At 43.8% G+C, this 24583-nt stretch overlaps 1 protein-coding gene across 1 annotated transcript in view; it reads left to right on the top strand.

The window, feature by feature from the left end:
- Positions 1-20236: 20236 nt before the first annotated feature.
- Positions 20237-24583, top strand: part of VAX2 (ventral anterior homeobox 2) — a 750626-nt gene continuing 746279 nt past the window's right edge. The window contains exon 1 of the transcript XR_014978235.1: positions 20237-20688. The gene's annotated coding sequence lies outside the window, so the exon portion shown is untranslated. The remainder of the gene's footprint in view (positions 20689-24583) is intronic.

The raw sequence follows: 24583 nt of genomic DNA, 5'->3' as shown, positions 1-24583 counted from the left end.
CCCTTCTGGAGTGCTAAATTGGGCACAGGAGTCATGGATCACTTTCAAGGGGGCTGGGAACATCACCATATATTTGAGATTCATGGCTATCAGCTTTTGTTTAACCTCATCGAAAGATTTCTGCTTCTGCTGCACCAATCTCAAGTAGTCCGGAAAGATCATGGTGGGTGTGAATTGGAACATGAAGTCTCCAGCCTTCCGTGCCTCCCGGAGTATTACATCTCGGTCTCAGAAATAAAGGAACCGTGCAATAATGGGTCGCGGGAGAGTCCCCGGTGGCAGTTCAGGCACAAATGATCTGTTGGCACGCTCCAGAACGAACCAGGGGAGCGGAGATCAGCCGAGACCCAGGACCTAAGCCAAGTTTCCAAGAATGTCTCCAGGTCTGTACCTTCTGGTCCCCTCTGGAAACCCTATGAAGTGGAGGTTATTCAACTGAACTCTATTTTTGGCAGCGTCCGATCTGGCCTCGAGGTGTTTCGTCGAGAGGGTCAGTTTTGAGACAGTGGCCTCAAGTGTGGATACTTCATCTTCCAGGGTGGAGACTCGACTTTCAGCCTCTGTGACCCGGTTTGGGACATTACAAAGGTCTTGCCTGAGTACAGTAATGTCCATCCTCACCTCTCCAATTCTCGTTTCCACTGCTTCCATTGAGTCCGGCATGGCCCTAACCACTTCCGCAAAACAGTGAAGTAGCAAGGGTACCATGGACTCTAGTGCTTGTTGGGTAATTAAATACAAAAATAATCATGTTTCGGAGGGTGCTTTAGGTCTCTGTGGCCATTGCACCTTTGAGTACTACACACCTGCCTCAAAAGTATTTAGCTTTTTCATAACAGCCTCAAACGTTCTTTAACTGTTATCAACATGCTCCACCATGCCACGTAAAAAAAGACAGGATCTTGCAATTTGCTCTGCAGTTTTCATCCTTATGTGTTATGGAGAACCCAAGAATGACACCATAGTGCAGTAGTAGCACATGTGGGCCCAGGATAAGCCCGATTGTGAAAGGGCTCTTTTCACACAAACATAGACCCCATGTGCATGAACCAGTTTTACGGAGAGAAAAAAACATCGAAGTCTACATATAACTACATATATTATGGAAATAAAAATGTTAAGTCTGAAGATCTGATGGAAGATGATCAGAAGAGGTATGAGGATTCAAACACAGGTTACGAGTAGACGAAGAGAAAAAGAGTTGAGCAGAAAAACAACTCAGATGTTCTGTCTCCCTCGCTGAAAACCATATTTATTATCTAATTTATTTAATTGTATTTATTTTGATGGGGGTTCAAAATTGCAAAGCCAAATGCTTTACCAATTTTTAAGCTTTATGAGTTTCATTAAGTAAGAAGCTGGCAAAGTTATTAAAAGCAGGAATGCAATAAAGGCCCTGAGTTTCAGTTTGCATCTTCATGGTGCTCCTCAGTTTGCAAGGGCGCTTCCACTTTGGCAGCTGTTAGCATTTACCAGGGCCGCCTACGGTTCATTCCCACTGCCAAACGTCACAGGGCAAGAGTTCTGGCAGCGGAGAAAGGATGTTTGTGGCTGCTGTGGGGCACCTATTACATTCCGAATATGCTCATCAGAAGGAGGGAGGTGAACAAGAAGGTAATTCTTCACCAGGCCTCTGCAATTGTGCGTCAACATATTTATAGAATTTCTACATAAAGCGGTCAGCTGTGTTAATGATGAGGCACCAAATACTGCGAAACTTAACTAGATCGTGCCAGATCATGAACTGCCATTTTTAGGTCTCGCTGAGACAGCAAAGCTGTCTCTTTTTAGGTCTCGCTGAGACAGCAAAGCTGTCTCTTTGAGACATTTTGTAAGTGGGTTTTTTAAAGTGCTTCCCCTGGCATAGAGCTACAGTGCACGAGGCGTGCACGCGCGCAAAGCAGCCATATGGCTTTACGTCGCTCTCCCTCGTAGCCCCTCTCCGCCCCCTTCCCTGCTGCTATTTCACACCAGTTTATTAGAACTGCGCTTCTCTCCCCCACCCCCCACCATTGCGTCTCGCGCGTCCAATGCTTGTTTTTGTTTTTTTAGGGAGAGTAGTGAAAAGGGGTGGGTGCTTGCTGTTAAATGCTCGCACGGGTCTTTCTCCGCTTTCAAAGAGCAAACATGCTTATCCCTTGCAGGTCCTTAAGCAACAGCAGGGATCAAAGATAGGTCATGCCCGGACCTTCTCACAATTAAATCCCATGTTATCAGTACCCTGTGGTCATAGCATACTTAACGCGGACTTGCCAATCTGCCGCCTTCGGCCCAACGTGATGCTACCGCAACGCTTCATTTTTTTCTTGTTTCTACATGTGCCCAGGGTGACTTTTCAAAGCGTGTAACGTGTGAACTTTTAGTTCAGCGTTGTCTCCACTCGCTTTATTGGCCGCTTTTCTAAAAGTGCAGGGGCTCCGCCCGTCCCGACTCGTGCCATACTCGCTGGCACCCCACGCATGATCCGCGTTTCTGTCCGTGGTACACCACAGCTCCTGATGCCTCTAGCCGTACGTAATGCCACCTCCTGGCGTTCATTTACCCCGTCTTGTGCCACGGCATCTAATGCCTCGAGGAGACCCTTCCTAGGGGAACAAGCCGTGGTCTGCACCTCTACTTTTTTTTTTTTTTTGGACAGAGATGTTTAGTGATTTACCTGACCCACGTTCTGTGCAACTTTTCATACCGAAGCGGTGCACGGTGCATCATTGGACGCTTTAGAACTATTCTGGGCTGCACGAGTGTAATGTGATGGACGCTAAGTTGAAGTATTTGCAAAGAGGCTTCCCCCACTCGACTGAACATAATTTGTTCCGCCCATGAGATTTCTTCCTATTTGCAGATTTATATATAGCGCAAACTCACCCAAAGGTATTGGAGCGCTTTAGCCGATTGCCGGTGACGTAACATAAGGAGGACACATTCATTTTTTGGTAGGCACAGGAGGATTCAGTGCTCTGCCTGGAAACACCAGGTGCTGAGCCCACGTGAGGCTTCAGCTTGGCTCCCTAGCTCCAATATTGGCAGCTCTGGCCGTGAGGCTACGCCCTCTCCCCTCAAGTTAGCATCACCAAGCTTGCTTCAGAGTTTACATTCATATACCGTGTCTGACGAGAAGGTATCAGAGAGCTTCGCCGGGCACCAGTTGTGTTACACGAGGACACATCCATTTAAAAAAAATAATAATTGGGCACGGGGGAATTAAGTGATGTGCCCGGGCACAGGATGCATCACTTCGGCCAAATCCTCTCCACTGTGATCCTGGGCAACTCGCAAATATTAAATGCCCTCGGACCACAGGCATATGCAGTTTCCGGGGGCAGACCATTAATTTCATATGCTCGTTCCGTAGCAACGAACACCTGGCTGGAGGGAGCACAAAGGCAGCCTTCGAGGCCATGTCTGCCATCCCTGTAGAGCGGGACCCGACCGGGTCAATTTGTCCTCAGGTTTTACCTCTGCCTTGTCGCGCGCCTGCTCTTCGTTATTGCAACTTTCCACGAGGCGTGCACGCGCGCAAAGCAGCCATATGGCTTTACGTCGCTCTCCCTCGTAGCCCCTCTCCGCCCCCTTCCCTGCTGCTATTTCACACCAGTTTATTAGAACTCGCGCTTCTCTCCCCCACCCCCCACCATCGCGTCTCGCGCGTCCAATGCTTGTTTGCATTTGCAACAGTTGGTGACAAGAAGCAGATTAGTGGGTTTATTGTACTAGTATGCAAAAATGCACAGTGCTGCCGTACGCTTTGCAAGTTAATTAAATGAGACAGTACTGGTGAAGCATAATATGGAGAAAAATGTGAAATAGCCTACGTTCAGTATAAATGTCTTTTTAACATACACTACTTTGAGTTTTACAATAAGGGCAAAATCTTGTGTAGAGTGCATGCAAAAAAGATATATAGGTATGTTTAGAAATCGGTTAGGTTTTTTAATTTAAAGCGTTAACACCATCACTTTTACAATGCAGAGGCTGTATACTAAGCTGTACAAGCAAGATTCTTGCTTTTGATGATGTACACACATAGACAAAGACTCACACGTAGAGACGCACACACAGAGACGTACACACAGAGACAGAGATGAACACACACACACGGAGGCGTACACACAGTGACGCACCCACAGACCAGTGATGTACACACAGGAACAGTAATGCACACATATATACGTACAGAGACACGCACACAAAGAGAGAGACGCACTTACAGAAACAAAGATGCATAGTTAAGATTGTGATGCAAAAAGAGAGATAGTGATGTACATATAGAGACGTACACTCAGAGACAAAGATGCACACACAGAGACGAAGACGTACACAGAAACAGTAATGCACAGATGAAGCCAGACAAAAAGAGGCATAGAAAAAAATGCATACAGGAACTGTATGTGTGTTTCTGTTTCAGTGTGTGCATATGTGTGTTAGTGTGTGTGTCTCTGTCTATTGTGTGCGTCTGTATGTGCGTATGTTTGTGTCCACATCTATGACTCAGTGTACGTGTCTGTCTCTGTGTACGCATCTGTGTGTCTGCCTATCGCTGTGTGTGTATTTTTTGTGTGTGTGTTTTTGTTTACTCTATTTGTTCCTGTCTAGGTCTGGGTGTCTCTGCGTGTCTGCCTCAGTATGTGTCTGTCTTTTTTTGGGTAACATTGTGTGTCTTTTTCTCTGTGTATGTGTCTTTGTACTTTTATGTGTGTGCCTGCCTCTATGTGTGTATGTCTATATGTTCTGCGCACAAATACACATACTTCATACGCCGCATTTCACAATAAATACATACAAAAAACACGCATTTGTGTGTGTGCCTATCTCTGCGTGTGTATCTGTGTGTATGTCTTTTCGTTTATCTGTGTTTGTTTCTCTCTCTCTATGTCTGTATGTCTCTCTGTGTCTTGCTCTGTCTGTGCATTTGTAACTTTACACCTTTGTGTGTGTGATTGTCTGTATGTGTGTATGTCTATATGTTGTACGCAATAGTACACCCATTTCATATGCTGCACTCCACATTAAATACATAAAATACATGATGCTCTGCTCCTCCTCACAAGAAGCAAACAACAATATGGTTTACACTAAATCTGCTTAAATAGGCTACAGGTTTTGCAAACCACCAAAACATTTTTCATTGTACACTGTCTCTTTGCTTACAGTTTCAACATATCTTTACTTCACGATATTCCTTTATTTAAAATACTTACAGCTTTTACTCCATATTACCCCTCCGCAATTGCAGATCCTTATGTTATATGGACACACTTTTATGTAACACACCACATATAACATTCATATATCCTATACATACACTTGCACATTTCCACGCACCGTTTACATTGCTTTTATAGTTTTTGGTTTACACTCCTCAACAAGTGTTCAACACAGAAATACACACACTATTTACTCTCCAATTTACACATGATAGCCATTTAATCTCAGACGAAAACAAGCATTTGCAATGCAATAGGTCTCGCATTTATAGGAGTTTGAGCTATTGGCATTGTAAATGACAATGCTTTTTATTTAAGTTTGTTTTTTAAAAAACATAAATAAAAGGCACTGTCATTTATAATGCCAATAGCTCAAACGCGTATAACTGCGAGACCTATTGCATTGCAAATGCTTGTTTCTGTTTCCTTACATGACATATTTGTAAACTTTGAAAAAGGGTTCTGTTCCTAGAAGGGCCCACTTCAATTTGGTAGCGGGGCATCGTAAAAACGTCTGACGTACCTGGTTCCCTAGTTACCCCATGGAGCAAAGAACAGTGAAAACTCCTGCTCATCAATGTCATGCAACCTGATGTCCTGCTCAGCTTGGGCAGAACGTGCAGCAGCAATAGGTGATAGATTAAGCTAAACCTAGACCTCAGGTGATGTTTAAAGACTACACCAGTGTTTTTGGGAAGGGCAAACTTTCCTGATTTTACAGGTGAAGTTTTATTTTTTCTCATCCCCAGATTTATTACATGAAAAAAGTAACAGAGAATATGGTTTTTGGAATGTTCTTTCAAGATTCCCTCCTCTTTTCTCACGCAAAATGTTTCACTTGCTTGCAATGTTAGAAATAGTATGTATAGTGATAAATTAAAAAGTAACACTTAATATCAGTTATGTCTATATTTCTTAGCAGAAATGCGATTAAGACCTGATACAATGTTTTATCTTGAATATATATTTATTCAATTGATCAAAAATATGTTCATTCACATTTCAAATACAGTACATGATCATTAAGAACAATAATAAAATGTGCACCAATATAAAAACCGTTAATTTTTTTTACAATACAATAAAACAAGCCACTAGATTTTTTTTTTTAAATCAATGTACATGCGTCTGAGAAATACCACTTAACCTAATTAAAGTTACGACACAAGAACATGTTTGCTCATTTTTGGCCTTTTTCACCATGCAAACATTAAAAACCTCAAGACAGCAAATACTAGCCAGCTTGTAGTATCTGATTTAAATATACGTATTGCTTCCAGTGGACAATTAAAAGATAAAATACGACATAAAGGGGCAAGCCAGGTTTTCCTAAGTTCAGCATAAAAGGAACAGCAGGAAAAAAAGTGCTCGATGGTTTCGGGGGAAATATGGCATAGAGAACACAAAGGATTTACAGACATGTTTCCCCAAGAGCTCTTCCATGCATTCAAAGGGAGGGTTCCATATCTGAACTGAACATACAAGGCTCGTGCCTGGGGCGGTTCAATATCATCCAAAAACCCTTCAAAAGCATATACTCCTTTAACTTTCAAGAACCCCGCAGTCAAAGTGCCATATGCAAACCGGTCAACCTTTTCTGAGATCATTAGATCCCAAAACCTTTTTTTAACAAGGGGGAGCGTGAGTTTTGGTCATAGATCCTGGATCCTCCTAGAGTTGCACCATCCCGATTTTTGAAAACCAGAGCTTGATCTTACTAAACCACTTGATGCAGCCTGTTTGATTATGCAAGGCAATCAGCTCTACCATTACCTCCCTCAGGGGCACCTGAGTTTTACTTATCCACACCCTGATCCAAAATAAGATTGACCTCAAAGTGGCATAATGATCTATAGGTTTTAAGCCAAGATCAAGTCTAAGTGGTGTATTCACTGGGAGGTTCAAAATGGCTCTGATAAATTTATTTTCAGCACGAATTAAGTCTGTCAAGTTTTCCAGCCCCCACAGTTCGGCCCCATACAGGGCCGCACCTAGGCCCTTAGAACCAATGGATTTCAATAATGGGGGTTATTGGCCGAAAAGGGAAAGCTCTAGCCCTTTGAACTATAGCACAGTGAACATGCTGGAGGGTCGCGATGCTCTTTTGTGTCTGCGGAGTCCATGCCAGCCTATCGTTAATACGGATCCCCAGGTAGTCAAAAGAACTAACCTGCTCCAAACTGTGCATGCCCAAGGTTAGTTTTCTCTTATTTGATTTATACGGATTAAAAATCATATATTTAGTTTTTAGCCCATTTATTTCTAAACCCTTATCTTTACAAACTAAGGCAAATTTATTTAGGAGATTTTGAATACCACGGGTGTTCTGGCAATAAGCAGTGTGTCATCTGCAAAAAGCAGACAAGGCACTACCTTGCCAGCCAGTTTTGGAGGGTCGTCACCGCAGTTAAAAAGTTCTCCAATTAAGCCATTAATGTAAAGGATATACAGTGTGGGGGCAAGAACGCATCCTTGACGAATGCCCTTCTGAACAGCTATGGCGTTTGTCAGAGTTCCTTCAGTATTCCACCTGAACCTGGCCAAAGTGTCATGATGTAGCCTGACAAGAATTCTGAGCAAATAAGGTGGTAATCCCAATGTGCTCAGCGCTTGCCAAAGTTGAATCAAAGGCGGTCTTTAGATCCACGAACACTACATATAGGTGACCTCCTCTGATTGTGACTTCTTTCCAAATTAGCAGGAGGAACCTAAAAACTTGGTCTGTGGTTCTAGTTGCATCCCTAAATCCTGCTTGTAGGTTTGACAAAACACGATTTTCCTCTATCCAGTTTTGAATTCTAGTTAGAATGATTTTGCAGTCTCCGGGAAGTTTGTCAAGACCCGGTACTTTACCGCTCTGCAGGAACTTAATGGCCGTAATTGTTTCCGCAAGAGTGATGTTTTCAGCATCAACTGCTACCTGTTCACAAAGATTCATGCTTAAGGCTGGAGCGAACGACGGGCCTTGTTCTGCAAACAAAGCCCCAAAATATTCTTCCCATACGTGGGGCTGAATATAGAAATCAGTTTGTGCTACTAGTTTTGGTGATCCCTTTGCCAATAGATGCCAAAAATATTCGCTGTTCTTATATTTAGCGGCCTCTAAAAGCAATTTCCAATTTTCGCACTCCCAGTCCCTTTTTGCTTTGTTTTGGGCTAGTTTGTATAACCTCCAACTGTTCGCAATTTCTGTAGGGGATTTCTATTTTACCATCCCCATTAGCTCGTTCCTAGCCCTTTTGCATGCATCGTTGAACCAGGGTGCTGTTTGCTGCTTAACTCTATTGCTTTGTCTATAAAAGACTGGTTTCATTTTTGCAGTTCGTTCCTGGAAGATACTCATAACAGCCTCCAACCCAGTTGTAGGGGTACTTAGATCTATAAGAGACCGCTCCACCGCAGAATATATTTGGGGAAGAGAGTTTGGGTCGGCTAGGATCATTGGCCACTTAACTCTCCTATTGTTGTTATTTGTGATGACCTGTGTCGACTCAGCCCTAGGGTGCCTGCGCTGGGTAACTAACCCCGTCATTGTCAGTGCCAGAGCATTATGATCACTGTCTTCCCAGGCAATGATGACCATATCCTTGACTAAAGGCCACAGATCGAAGTCGACAAGGATATAGTTAATCCGTGTCTTCGATGCCCCCCTCTTGAATGTGTGACCTGCTGCTCTATCAGAATCAGTTTGACCATTACAGACTCTGACACCATGGGCAATAGTGAACGATAGTACTTGTTGCCCCACCCTTGTGGTTTTCTTAATGGGAGGGATCTGAAGTTTTGCAATCCCCCTAGCTTTATCCTCCTCTAGGATAAGGTCCTGCATATAGTTCACCGGTTCAAAGGTTGTGTTAAAATCTCCGGCGACAATCAACCTGTGATTTCCCATGGTCATATCAAGGTAGTTAGCCAGCGATGTTATTGTCCCTGAGAGTTTGTGTGGGCTGTCAACCCGATTGTATATATTAAAAAGTATGATTTTTGCGGTCCCCTTTTTTTCTGAGGACAGTTCCAAACCAAGTAATTCGGGACAACCTAGGTGCAAGACTTTATAGACAAGTGAGTTTTTCGCCCAGATCAAAAGGCCACCGGCTGGGCGACCAACCGGGGGCTGTATAGCTTCAATACTATACGTGGTGAAGCCAGCCCTATGGACACACCCTACTGCCCAGGTTTCCTGTAATAGGCAGAAGTCAAAGGAGTCTATGAATTTACCCCAATCTGGGTCATTTATCTTTGAGCTTAGGCCCGCTACATTCCAGGATAAAAACTTTAGATCACAACAGCCAGGAACATTTCCCTGTGAGTGACCTGTTGGAATATAGGGGAAGGAGCAAAGTATTTGTAACTTGGTCACAAGAACCTGAGTTACCCTGATTGCGTGATACGGAAGTAGTACCAGGGACAGCAGTAAATTCCAGAGCAGATCCAACCTCGTGTAGCTGTGACGAAAAGGGGAGTACGCTGCCCAGTCAATCCTGGGAATCTAAACCACTCAGGGGATAAAGCTTATTACTCAGTTCCAGGGGTGGTGCCTCAATAGATGCGCGGAACATAGCGCTATCCTTTTTGGTAGCGTCAAAGTTCCTCCCTCCTTATCGCGATGTCTATAAAAAAACTATAGCGGTAAAATAGTTATCGCTTTGTCCTACCTCTGATTGGGGTGAAAAAGTCCCCCACCCCAACAGTCGACCTGTAATATGTGGAGATCTACAATTTATAACAATGCAATCACCAGAATGAGACTTACATAGTGGACCCACCCAGTTAACTCTTCTCACAAATAGGATGTTATCAAAATCTGACTTTAGAAAATTTGTATTCTGGGAGAGCCAATAACAAACTTTATTTTTTAGCTGTATCTGGGATTTAGCTTGCTCATTAGTTAATGAAGCCACATTCATAAGGATTGCTACATAGGGACCACACTCAGGTGGAAGGTATAACGTCACCTTATCATCTCGATTGTTAGAGACTTTCCCTTTAGGGGACAACAGTGGGGATATTTGCTCATTTATACCCTTTTTATTCCTGCTCTTCCCATTGGTAGCGTTCCCTAACTGTACAAGAAGGACCTTGCCTGCTAGCACGTTGGGGCCGATCCGTATTTGCCAAATGGCTAAGGCTTCCAGGCCTTCTGTGCTTCTGCACATCCTCACTTGTAGGGCTTCTGTTGACACCATTCCTCACTGAACTAAGCGATTCAACATTACAATTAGTAGATGGCCTTTCAATTAATTCTGGGTGCCCACAACAAGCTGAGCTCCCAACAAGATCTTTAGATTTTACCCCAGAACATAAAATCATGTCCCCAACCATTGTGCGCATAGATGCCACAGTAGATTCTACTTGATCAAGTCTTTGCAATATTGGGAGGAAGTTATTATTTGGTGTATCTTCAGGGGGAAATATCACCACCGCATTAACACCATTAGTGGGTGTGCTAATCAGATTTTCAAGTCTAGATAGTTTATTTTCAATCAAGCGTAAATTATTACGAATGGGGTCAAGCAATACAGAGAATAGCAACTCCAATCTACTCCACTGATCGTTTTTACATTTACCAATCTGTTGATTAAAGACTGAACTCGTACCCATCACAGGCTCAGCCAAACCTAGGCTGTTGGCAATTGCCATGGTATCATGTGGAAGTATCTTGGGGGTGTACTTATTTATTCGAGGCTTTGAATTTGACTTTGAGTTAGGCTTTTGCGAAGTACCACCCCCACGTCGCCTAACAGACGGCTCAGTGATAGAAAACTGCGCTTTCCCACCCTTCACCTGACTAACATTTTGGCTCCTTTTAGACCTTGTTTTAACTTCTTAATCCCTATCATCAGATACTGCCTGTGTCTCTAGCGTTGTGGGTAGGATTACTAGCTTAGTAATAATCGCCTCAGGCAAGATAACAATTTCTTGGTTCAATGTATCAGCCACACTAGGCTCCCCCAACTCCATGCCCTGAGCAATTACACTGTTTGGCGAATCCCCTGGGTCAGTTTGTCCCTTCCCCCGCCTCCTCCCTCCTGCGGCATGGCGTACTCTCCTTATTAACAGGCAAAGACAGGGTAGCTAAGGGAACAGCTATGGAGGATTTTACCCTGCTTAGTCCGCGCATTGAGGATCTCTTCTGTGTGACTATAGTGTCCAAAGAAAGTCTCTTTTCTGCGAGCAGGATCTCACGAGTTAAAACTGTCTCTGCCCGTGAAAGAAAGGCATCCAGAGTCCCCACGACCCTGCCACCCCCTTGCAGTTGACCATCCCTACGTTTAATACGTTTTGCCATAGCAAGAAATTGGGTTCCACGGAACAGTAGTACCTTAAATCCGAGCACTTCACAGCAGCAATGTCAGAGGGCCGGCCCAGCCCGGCCTCCTTTGGGCGCTGCGGGAGCCCTGCGTGCCTTTTAACGCCTCCTGGCGCTCTGTGGCCGCATTGGCGGCGTGCGCACCACAGGGAATGCTGGGAGAAGTAGTTTGGCAGTCCCCCGTGTTCCATGGACACCGGAACGGCTGCACTGACTCTGGCGGTGGATGGCGGCACCAGCAACGACAGCAGGTAAGTTTACAAGGGGCTCCGGCAGCGCCTGCGTGCCTTTTAATGCCTCCTGGCGCTCTGTGGCCGTGTCGGCGGCGTGCGCACCACAGGGAATGCTGGGAGAAGTAGTTTGGCTGTCCCCCGTGGTCCCTCAACTCAACATTTTCATATTTTTAAGAAGATAATGTATCAATTGGGAAATGTACAAGGTAATCCAGAAACGGGGCGATCTGTTAATCTGTAACCTGACAAAATGCAGTGTTGCATGAGTCAGAATTCTGGAAAGACATAGTCAGCCATCCATCTTCCGAGGTCAGTAAAGTAAATGCCAGATAATAGTAATCTATTTTGGCAGAGTTTGGAAACGGCAGAAGTTCTTTATGTAGCGCTCTTTAAAAGGTTATGTGTTGTTCCATTGCTCTAGATCAGAGGTCTTCAAACTGTGGGGCCCGACCCCCAGGGGGGTCGTGGAGTCCTAGGAAGGGGGTCACAGATTCCCCAGCTTCACTTGTCCCTGCAAAAAGACAGCACTCCTGGGATGGCTAATTGAGATCGTAATCAGCTGCTTGCCTGAATGAAAGGCAAATGTGCCTTATCAGTTAATCTGCAAGTGTATAGGATGCTTGGGAGCAGTTCTGGCTCTTTGTGAAGACAAAGATGTGTTTTTTTTTAGTGGAAGGACAATGAGTTAACAACTGGGCTGGGAAGTTCTTGCTTTTAATATTAACTGCATTTACACAGTACTTAGTGCCCCTAAAGAGGTGTTGAAGGGATAGTTATCATGTTAAATAAAGGAAACTGCATTACATACGCTCTGGTAATATTAAAACCCACATTTTGAAAGCACCATTTTATCATAAAACTATTCGCACATTTTGCAGCATTCTATCTTACCCTGTGTGTAATGCAAGTATAAAAAATTGACTCACATATTCACAGTGGTTTTCTGTCCCAGGCTGTGACTTCATAGCGCTAAATAAATACACATCACTATTCTCCACTGCACCAATCAAGATTTAATTCTGTGGTTCTCTGGTTACACACAGACCTCTGCAGTGCATTAACTAATAGAGGCTTCATAATGTACTACAGTGCATTTCCCACTGAGCAATAACTTTTTTTATTTACTTTTCATTTACGCTGCCCATTATTTTATATATAGATACCTGAAGGTGAAAGACCTAAAAAAAGTACAGAATATTTTGGGCTTATTTATGAGAGGCTTGCATCACCAGAGCATCACTTTTTTTGATGCTCCGGTGGCGCAAGCATCTAAATCATATCTATGAGGCAATGCAAAGTCACCCTGCATGGCTTTGCACTGCCTCAAAGATATGGAGTAAGACATATCAGTGAAAGTCACTGCGTTGCCTTACTCTGCGTCAAGGAGGTGTTCCATGGGCTTTGCTTGGGGATCCCACACAAAGCCCGTGGATTTTGATACTGACCCATATTTACAAAATCATGTAAACCTGGGGCAGCTTCAAAAACGGATGCCTCCCCAGTGGAGGCATAACGAGGAGAAATGTTTTCATTTCTCCTTGTTTTTTTCCTCTTTTCATGTGTGCTGCATTCCGCAGCTCACATAGAAATAGGAAAATGCCCCTCAGGATTGTTTTGGTGAAGGAAGGTGCCTCTTCCCGTACAAAAACAATCCTGCCTACCTTGGTGCTAGGCAGCAATTTGTGAATGAAAAAGGACTGGAATGCACCGTATTTCATATATATGGTGCATTTCTGCCCTTTCACATTGGCATAGGGCAGTGCCGCAAGAAGACTTGCGGCACTGCCCTACGCCAATTCCTCATAAATGAGGCCCTATATTTTTAGCTACACCTTAGGCTACACCCCTACGCTCAATGACCTTTGCTAAACACTGTTTAATATAATTTCCCCACTGTAAAAATGATTTGCTGTGGTAATTGGGGGCTGTTAGAAATGGGGGTCTCTAGTTGGCAATGGTTTGAACCTTTGTTCAAGTAGGGACCCTTCTTTCTAGTCAGGGTAAGAGGGATATGCTACTGAAATAATAACCCTTGCTCACCCCCTTGGTAGCTTAGCACGAGCAGTGAGGCTTATTTCAGAAGCAGTGTGTAAAGGATTTGCACATAACCAACAGTAATACAGTGAAAACACTAAAAAAGGACACCACACCAGTTTAGAAAAATTTCCAATACTTTCTATATTCAAAACAAGACCAAAACTATATAAATCCAAGATACAGTACTTAAAAATATGCACTTTGCGGGGCGCTGGTGTCGGTCGGTCTGGACTGCGGTGTGGGACGGGGCAGTGTGTCACAAGACGTACGAGCAGTACCCCCAAGCCACAGTGCGGTCACGGTTGTCGAAGTCAGCGACGCGTCGGTGAGACCAGGGCGGCGAAGTGAAGCAAGGCGGTGCGGAGTGCAGTGCCCACAGGTCACGGTGCAAGCAGCAGCTCGGTGGCCAACGTCAGTGAGACCAGGATTGCAGTGCGAGATGCAGCGGTGCCCTCTGCGGTACCTTCAGGACACGGAGCCAGCGACTGAGTAAGTTGCTTTCCCCCATCTGTGGCAAGGGAAACCACGGTTCCAGAGGCGGTACCCAGCGGTTGGTGAAGTCATTGCAGTCCCTGATTTAATTCTGTGGTTCTCTGGTTACACACAGACCTCTGCAGTGCATTAACTAATAGAGGCTTCATAATGTACTACAGTGCATTTCCCACTGAGCAATAACTTTTTTTATTTAATTTTCATTTACGCTGCCCATTATTTTATATATAGATACCTGAAGGTGAAAGACCTAAAAAAAGTACAGAATATTTTGGGCTTATTTATGAGAGGCTTGCATCACCAGAGCATCACTTTTTTTGATGCTCCGGTGGCGCAAGCATCTAAATCATGTCTATGAGGCAATGCAAAGTCACCCTGCATGGCTTTGCACTGCCTCAAAGATATGGAGTAAGACATATCAGTGAAAGTCACTGCGTTGCCTTACTCTGCGTCAAGGAGGTGTTCCATGGGCTTTGCTTGGGGATCCCACACAAGGCCCGTGGATTTTGATACTGACCCATATTTACAAAATCATGTAAACCTGGGGCAGCTTCAAAAACGGATGCCTCCCCAGTGGAGGCATAACGAGGAGAAATGTTTTCATTTCTCCTTGTTTTTTTCCTCTTTTCATGTGTGCTGCATTCCGCAGCTCACATAGAAATAGGAAAATGCCCCTCAGGATTGTTTTGGTGAAGGAAGGTGCCTCTTCCCGTACAAAAACAATCCTGCCTACCTTGGTGCTAGGCAGCAATTTGTGAATGAAAAAGGACTGGAATGCACCGTATTTCATATATATGGTGCATTTCTGCCCTTTCACATTGGCATAGGGCAGTGCCGCAAGAAGACTTGCGGCACTGCCCTACGCCAATTCCTCATAAATGAGGCCCTATATTTTTAGCTACACCTTAGGCTACACCCCTACGCTCAATGACCTTTGCTAAACACTGTTTAATATAATTTCCCCACTGTAAAAATGATTTGCTGTGGTAATTGGGGGTTGTTAGAAATGGGGGTCTATAGTTGGCAATGGTTTGAACCTTTGTTCAAGTAGGGACCCTTCTTTCTAGTCAGGGTAAGAGGGATATGCTACTGAAATAATAACCCTTGCTCACCCCCTTGGTAGCTTAGCACGAGCAGTGAGGCTTATTTCAGAAGCAGTGTGTAAAGGATTTGCACATAACCAACAGTAATACAGTGAAAACACTAAAAAAGGACACCACACCAGTTTAGAAAAATCTCCAATACTTTCTATATTCAAAACAAGACCAAAACTATATAAATCCAACATACAGTACTTAAAAAATATGCACTTTGCGGGGCGCTGGTGTCGGTCGGTCTGGACTGCGGTGTGGGACGGGGCAGTGTGTCACAAGACGTACGAGCAGTGCCCCCAAGCCACAGTGCGGTCACGGTTGTCGAAGTCAGTGACGCGTCGGTGAGACCAGGGCGGCGAAGTGAAGCAAGGCGGTGCGGAGTGCAGTGCCCACAGGTCACGGTGCAAGCAGCAGCTCGGTGGCCAACGTCAGTGAGACCAGGATTGCGGTGCGAGATGCAGCGGCGCCCTCTGCGGTACCTTCAGGACACGGAGCCAGCGACTGAGTAAGTTGCTTTCCCCCATCTGTGGCAAGGGAAACCACGGTTCCAGAGGCGGTACCCAGTGGTTGGTGAAGTCATTGCAGTCCCTGAGACTTCAGAACAGGAGGCAAGCTCTACTTCAAGCCCTTGGAGATACTCAGCAGATACTCAGCAACAAGTAAAGAAAGTTCAGTCCAGTCCTTTCATTGGCCAAGGCAGAAGCAGCAATTGCAGGCCAAACCAACAAAGCAACAACAGAGCAAAGTTGCAGTACTCCTCTTGGCAGTTCTTCCAGCTCTTCTTCTTGGCAGGTTCCTTGATTCCAGCGAGTTCTAAAGTTCTGGCGTCTGGGCCCCAATATGTATACTCGGTTTCTCTTTGTGCTTTTGGGCAGAAAGTGCCTGTGCCCAGCCCGAACCAGTTCCATCCTCTGGGGCCAAGCTTCCTGGCAGGAGGTGGAGACATCATTGTCCAAGGCAGACCAGGCCCATTCAGGTGCAAGGAAATCTCCTCCCACTACTATAAATACAGCCCAGGTCTATTCAGCCCAGCCCTACCTCATCCAGGAAAGGCAGGACACACCTTGATCCCCCCCAGTGGCTGTCTGATGAGAATGCACATCCCCAAACCCTGTCACTTCAAAGCCAGACAGTCAATCCACAAACCCAGCAGAGGCACACAGGATGGCTAAGCAAGAAAATACCTACTTTCTAAAAGTAGTATTTTCAAACACAGAAAATAAATATCTTTACTAAAAGATGCATTTTTATATTCTGAGTTCAGGCATACTAAACCCCATTTCTCTATCTTGTCCCAATGGGAAGATATGCTTATAAGATGTTATAAGTAAAATCCCATTCTATCCTATGGGACAGATCGCCTTTCCATAGTGAAAAATAAAAAACACTGTAATTCACTACCAGGACATGTCACACACACCAGTACATGTCCTACCTTTAATATACATCAAGTGATATTTTTCTCAAAATATGAAGGAAACCGCAAATTACTCCTTCACAGTAAGTTATTTATATGTTGAAATTAATCATCTGTTAATCATATCATTGTCTGGACACAGTTTCATTTGATAAATCTCTTTTATCAACATAAAAATAAAGTTCCAAATATTCATTTCATACGTAATTCAGTGAACATCTGTCCATTACTCAAACAAAGAGCATAAACACAAACAACAAAAGGCATTTACTCCTTTCCTTATTCCCCTACAAATAATAATGGATGTTGACACTATTATCGTGAGCATTCCATCGTTTGAAGTCGCCCCATTGGATAGTACTAGGAGGTAGTAACCGTTATACCTCTTTCACAATTTATTGGTACTATATATTTCAATTCAAACAGTGATTTAAATTCTTCCGGGGCACTTAATATTCAACAGTAGTCGACGCGTTTCAGCCCAACTTGCTTGCGGGCCTCATCAGGACAAGGGTATATAAGGATTTATCTCCTGGCACAACATCTATAATATAAACAAAAATGTACAATATATACAGCTATCTATATATGTACATTCACTAGCACACATTCTAAAAGATATACACAACCTCTCTGGGGGTGGCAGTACCAAAGAAAAACCAAAAAACACCAATAGTAGGGCTCTAAATATGTAAAGAAACCAAATCACCAAGACAGTTCTAACACCCGTGTAGTGAGTTCTCATGGCTACCAGGAAAGAATTTAATAAAGCCAACAGCAAACTAAAATAAAACCAATCAAGAAAAAAGTGAACTATATCTGAATGAGTGTATACACTGAAGTACGAAGCACTCTAGGATTACCAATTCCGCAGCAATCCGAGATGTCTAACAGCCCAGCGGCATAAAATCCATGGCGAGTAATGTTCTAAATAGAGAACAATGGGGGACTGGATTAGGTCTCTACCAAGTAATTGTTGCCAAAAATGTAGCGGCATGCTAAGCAAACAACTACCCCTATCTTGCCTATTGGGCCAAGGCCATCCGGGTCAAACAAAAGCACTGGGGGCGTATGAATCACCAACCCCGCACTGGCGTATATTTCCTTGAAAGATCTACCGGGGAAGGGAAAAAAACACAGACTGTCAGAAACGAGACCGGGCAACAAGCACAGATCTACCCTAATGGTGAAAAAGGACCCGAGTATCTAACAGGTCGTACCTTGCAAAATTATTCGAAGTCTCACGCTGGCGTTCCAAATCTCCACACGGTTCCCGGATGGAATCACGTGACCGGAGGACGCGGAAGTACAAATACTCAATAAAAATAAAAAACGGACTAGAAGAACGCCGGCCCGAAATCTAACGTGTCACCCAATGGAAATAGAAAAACGGACATGGAAAAGACTTGTGTAGCTATTACTCTGTTATTCAGTAATATTGTACGGAGTGGCAGTACTTTTCACTTTAGGCAATTTTCTATTTGTTTAACAAATTTTTCTTATTTATTCCCTTTTTTGAATTGTGTCCTGCCCTTAGATTAGTATCTACTTATTATTATTGTGGGGCAAGGAATCGATGTAACTTTTCCATGTCCGTTTTTCTATTTCCATTGGGTGACACGTTAGATTTCGGGCCGGCGTTCTTCTAGTCCGTTTTTTATTTTTATTGAGTATTTGTACTTCCGCGTCCTCCGGTACTATCCAATGGGGCGACTTCAAACGATGGAATGCTCACGATAATAGTGTCAACATCCATTATTATTTGTAGGGGAATACGGAAAGGAGTAAATGCCTTTTATTGTTTGTGTTTATGCTCTTTGTTTGAGTAATGGACCGATGTTCACTGAATTACGTATGAAATGAATATTTGGAACTTTATTTTTATGTTGATAAAAGAGATTTATCAAATGAAACTGTGTCCAGACAATGATATGATTAGCAGATGATTAATTTCAACATATAAATAACTTACTGTGAAGGAGTAATTTGCGGTTTCCTTCATATTTTGAGAAAAATATCACTTGATCGGTTCCTTCGCATCATCTTGTTTTTTGCAATTATTGTTTTACCCAGATGCGGTTGGAATATTGGGTACCCCCTTATTATACACTACCTTTAATATACATGGCACCCTGCCCACAGGGGTACCTTGGACCTACCTTAGGGATGACTTACATTAAAAAAAAAAGTGAAGATTAGGGCCTGGCAAGTGGGTGCACTTGCCAGGTCGACATGGCAGTTACAAACCGTGCAGACACTGCAGTGGCAGGTCTGATCACCCTTTTCAGGGCTGCATGGGTGAGTGACACAATCAGTACTGCAGGCCTACCAGCAACATTTGATTTACAGGCCCAGGCACCCTCAGTACACTTTACTAGGGACTTACTAGTAAGTCAAACATGCCAATCATGGAAACACCAATCCATAATACAATTTACAATAGGAGCACTTGCACTTTAACACTGAAAAGCAGTGAGAAAGTGCGCAGACACTGAACCAGCAAAAACAGAGTAAAAACTAGGAGATTAGAAAGGTAAAAAACAGGGAAAACATGCCAAAAGATGCCAGGTTTAACAGGGGCATTTATGGTTGTCGATAGATGTTGATGAGGAGAACCAGTTTCTAGAAACTTTTGGCAGAAGGGGTCCTTACGCCTAAAAAGGTTTGACAAGGGGGTCTCGACATCAAAAAGTTTGAAGACCACTGCTCTAGATCTTGGGTCTGTCACAGTGATCCTGTCGCAAAATCTCAATATAGCATGTAATGTTTAACTTGTGAAATGTCTGCACGAGGGTGTGAACTCTTCTGTGTCAAGGTGGCACCTGAGATGAAGATTAGCAATTGAACCCCAACCAGTACCAAAAACACAGAGCGACATTTATGTGACTGTTATCTCCGTGGTGATGGATTTTGTATTAAAGTGTTGCCCTTTCCGTCACCTCAGTATCCTTAGGGCTGATTTGCCTTTTAACTGAATTTCTGTGTCACTTTGATAAAAGATTAAAAAATGCCACCAGACTCGAGGGACATCCTTACAGAATGACAATATTTTCCCTGGAAAATGTTTCCTACAATACCACTTTAAGCCAATACCAGTACAAATATTGTGACAATCTTTAAAACTTATTTACCTCCTAAAATATAAACTTGAAAAAACAAATACATGAAGCTCTAAATTACTTCAAAAGTAGATTAGAAGCTACCCCAACTATTCGTAGATGATAACGAACTCAACAGACAGAATTGCCGTGCTAGAAAAGAACGGGGCAGAATATAGGGCATTTTACGCAACATATTTCTTAATTAGCCGCACCTGGCACTTCCAGAAACATATTTAAAGAAATCGGCACTTTTTTATCTTAAAGTACGGCGGCAACCCTAATAATTGCTGAAGAGCCTACTAGACGTTTGATTTTGGGCCTACTTTTTCTGGCGCAGCAGCTCTTCGAGCAGCCTCGCGGGGGAGCCGTCTCGCGCAGCCTGACGCGGTCGTTGGTGCCGAAATTATGCCCGTCGCACGCAGCCATCCTGTCGAGGTGAAACACCGTGGCCTGGCCGCAGCCATGGCGCGAGCCTACGGCCCATCACGTGTTCAACCGGCCAGTGCGCGCCTGTTTCCTGGCAACCCCTGTGCGATCGGCCTAAGAGCTCGAGCCTGCTGGGTTCCTCGATTTGCCGCCACAGCCAGGGTCACGAGAACGCCCCACGCCCCCCCCCCGTGCCACGCACCGCTAACGGTCCGCGAGCCTTCTTGGTCGTGGAGGCGCCGCCCTAACAATGGCAGTTTCTTGCTTGGTGTTATTGAGCCACAGTAGTCTCTGAAAGGAAGGGATATAGTAGCGCTTCCTCTCAGGTACTACATACACTACAACCATGCCTTTAAAGTGGGATGAAAAAAGCGGTAAGTGGGGTCTCAAAAAGGGCTGTGGACTATGTCATTAAGGGCGCGTCACCCCTCTCTTAGGTATTGTGAGGGCCTCTGGAAATATGGGGGAGGGGATTGACAAATTATGGCAGAGTTAAGTAAATTATGCAGCGTAATGTGGCACGTTTTCAGACAGTATTATTTCCTTACTGTTTAATGTTACCTCTGCCTGGGTATTGGTTGTACTTTATTAGTACCAGTTTAACACCCGACTATAGCAATAATCAACAGAAATTTGACCAGTCAACTTTTGCAAAGGGACTTCCACTGTGCAGCAGCTTGTGTTGTTGCGTTGTTTTTGTACATTTTGAACAGTTTCAGCTAGACACATTTTTTTGTTAGAATCAGCAGATTATGGAGCAGATAATGGATTATGTGGCAAATGCAGCAGATCTATAATCATGCGAAAAACAACTCGGCTGCACAGTTGAATAATGTCCGTGGCCCTTGATATTGTGGTTCCTCTCTGTTCTTTCTGTTATTGTATCTAAATATAAAACACAGCTACGGAAATATACATATAATCCAGACAGAATCAGTGGCCGAAGTAGGCGAGATCGGCAGGGCACAGCGTCCCCCTGCTTCTTTTATTCAATAGATCCCGTTTCCCTACCTTTTTATTTTAAAATGCTTCCCAGGACAGCAGAAATAGTCAAGGTGTACAGATAAGGCTCGGTGTTTGTGGCCGTTCGGGGATGGGTGGGTGGGCTAAGGAAGAAAAGGACTCTGGGGCATATTATCAAGCACCACGTTTAAATTATCTCCGCTTTAGCGGCAGAAAACTGCCGCTAAAGCTGCGGTAATGGGCTTGATAATAGGCCCTGGAGAATTCCAATAGAAGCCCATGTTGACACCAGAACATGGGCTTCTAAGGGAATTCTCGAGGGCACATTATCAATATCGCCGCTTTAGCAGCAGTTTTCTGCCACTAAAGCGGTGATAATTTCACCGCCGTGTCTTGATAATATGCCCCTCTGTCATTTCCTTCTTGCCCAGGGTAGACCAGGACAATGTCCACATCTACTCTGCTGCTGAAAGCTGCCCTCCTCTCTCTTTTTTCCTCTTATTCCCTCTCTTTCTTTCTTGCTCCTCCTCATTTACTAAAAACTGTGACTTAGGAAACAGTTCTCACCCTCTCTTTCTTCTTTTCATTTATTTGTTCCCCTGTGAAATGGATCCGAAAAAGAAAAACACTCTTGCTGAAAATGTCGTCTTTTTCTGACATTTTTCTATTCCAAAGTGCTGCATTGGTGAAAAAAGGTTCAAAATATGAAAAATAAATAACCAAATAAAGCAAAACAGAATGGTCGCAAAGTGGCCAGATTGTATTTATTCATACCCAAATACATTAGCTCTACTTTACAGAGTGTGCCAGTGAGGTGCTACTTTTGTTTTCTTGTCGTTCTTTGAGCAGCATTGTTTTTGCGGGGTGGGGAAGTGCACCATTCCTGGATGTACTGCAATGCCTGATTGATGAGTGGATTGGAAAACACAATGTGCACCGTGGCTCTGTGTTCACAATGTAGTCTTTTTAAACCATACTGCTTACGCTTTGTAAAGATATAAGCAATGGGCATTGAAGCAGGTCCCTCAGTGCCCTGTAGTCATGTCCTTAACTTTTCAGGCAAAAGCACTCCCTGATTTCTGAATAGTGAGTTTAAAAGAGTTGAGTTAACCATGTTGTTCCTGCTTACATTTCACATGCTTTACTTAATCTTGCATTCCCTATGAGTGTTTGCTTTTTCCAGGATGTTGTTACTGTTTTTTTAGGCAGCATATTGCTCTTGTCTAGTGCCTAATTTGAATTGAGTCGCATCCAGGTGTTTATGACAGTGCACAATTGAGTTGTAGTTGAAGGCAGTGCGAATTTCTCTCAGTGGGGCAGTATGGTGTTCATTGGGGGAGAAGATGTGGCACTATGGTCAGAGCTGCCGAATTTGGAACTGGGAAACCAGGTTCAGCCTTCCTGACCAGTCCACCAGACCACTCTCCTGAGGGAGCACATTCCCATGCTAGACCTTAGAAGGCCACACAACACCTTAGAAGAATGGTGTCTTGGCACCAGCAGGTGGACCCTAGCGCTGGCAAGTGTGGGTTAAACTTGAAGGCGTGTCCACCACAATCCATACTGAAGTTGACCTCCAATCTTGCGGGCAGGCCTATGAAGCAGCACACCCTAGAGCAGAGGTCTTCAAACTATTTGATGCCGAGACCCCCGTCAAATTTCTAGAACTTGGTACTGCTCATTATTGACAACTATCGACAATCATAAACACTCCCAATTCCCACAGCAAATCATTTTTACAGTGGGGAAATAATATTAAACACTGTTTAGCAAACCAAAGGTCAGTGAGTGGGGGGGGGGGGGGTCATGGTCAAAGAAGTGGCTAAAAATAAAGGGCTTCATTTATAAGGAATTGGCATAGGGTAGAGCCGCAAGTCCTCTTGCTGCACAGCCCTACGCCAATGGAAAAGGTCAGGAATGCACATTGTTTATGAAATATGGTGTATTCTTGTCCTGCTTTGGTGCACAAATTTCTGCCTAGCGCCAATGTAGGCAGGATTGTGTTTGTGCCCGAAGAGGCACCTTCCTGCACAAAAACAAAATCGAGAGGGGTTTTCCTCTTTCTATGCAGCACACATGGAAAGAGGAAACAAGCATTTACAATGCAATAGGTCTCGCAACTGCGAGTTTTACAGCTATTGGTATTGTAAATGGCAATGCCTTCTGAAAAATTAACAGGTATTGTAATTTATAATACTAATTTTCCACCAGTACCATAACTACCACTATTATTATTACTATCACCACAGAGTAGTAATAGTAATAATTGTAGTGGTGGTTATGGTACTTGTGGTGGCTGTAGCGGTGGTGGTGGTAGTGGTGGTGGTATTGGTACTGGTGGTGGTACTGGTGGTCTACGTGAATTTTATTTCATTACTTATGCTAATGCTGCAATATTTTTTAACAAAAAAATACAAAAACTAACAAACATTATCCTTTGCAACGCCAATAGCTCAAACTTTTAGTAATGTCAGCCCTATTGCATTGCAAATGCTTGTTTTATGTTTCAGGTATGAGGTGCATCATCTACTTCCCAAAATATAATCTTAGATTTGTAGACACTCGTAACAGTCCTATGGTAGGAGGCAGTTGTTCAGCCAGTGTAAGGCTAATAGCTCACACTACTTTGCATTTTGATACCTGAAGTTTTAAATTACAATAAATGTAGTAGACCTCAAGCAGGAGACTTGAGTTACCAGTAACTGTGGAAAGAACAATAACTTTAGAAATTGGTGCTTTATTTCACCTTTTCCGTGCTGTGAAGGTTACGTAACTGTCTTATTGCGTTCAAATGGGCACAATGGGGCTTATTTACAAGTCCCTTGCACCGCCGGTGCTTCACTTTTTGTGTGGGAAAAGTGACGCAGCGGCGGCGCAAGGGGCTTGTAAATAAGCCCCAATGTTGTTGGTAGAATGCTTTAAAGATGCCAGTCGATTGCCGCTCACTCTATGCGCACACATATATCCCAGATAAAATCCTGCTCTCAAGCAGTGTTGACACCTTTTGGTGTCCAGTGAAGCTTGAATACTTCCAACTGAAAAACGGTTGTGAAACCAGGAGCAGCTGAATCCGCAAGACACCTGGACCTACAGCCAGAAACAGGTGGTATTAGCAAGGAATTTGATACATCATTAAAAAAATCCCCCTGGGCCTTAATGTCTTGTGGCAGTGGAAATCTCTCAGTCAGGGCACATACGTTGTTGGCAAACAGTTTAAAGCCAAGGTGTATAAATAAACCTCAGAGCCTCATCAGAATGTAGCTGAGAAGTAGCACAATCAAGACATGTACACATTTGGAAAAAGTG

This window comes from Triturus cristatus, chromosome 2_2 (assembly GCF_964204655.1).
Source record: "Triturus cristatus chromosome 2_2, aTriCri1.1, whole genome shotgun sequence".
Classification (NCBI taxonomy): domain Eukaryota; kingdom Metazoa; phylum Chordata; class Amphibia; order Caudata; family Salamandridae; genus Triturus; species Triturus cristatus.
Note: the sequence above shows the minus strand (reverse complement) of the source record. Positions and strands in the feature narration are given on the sequence as shown.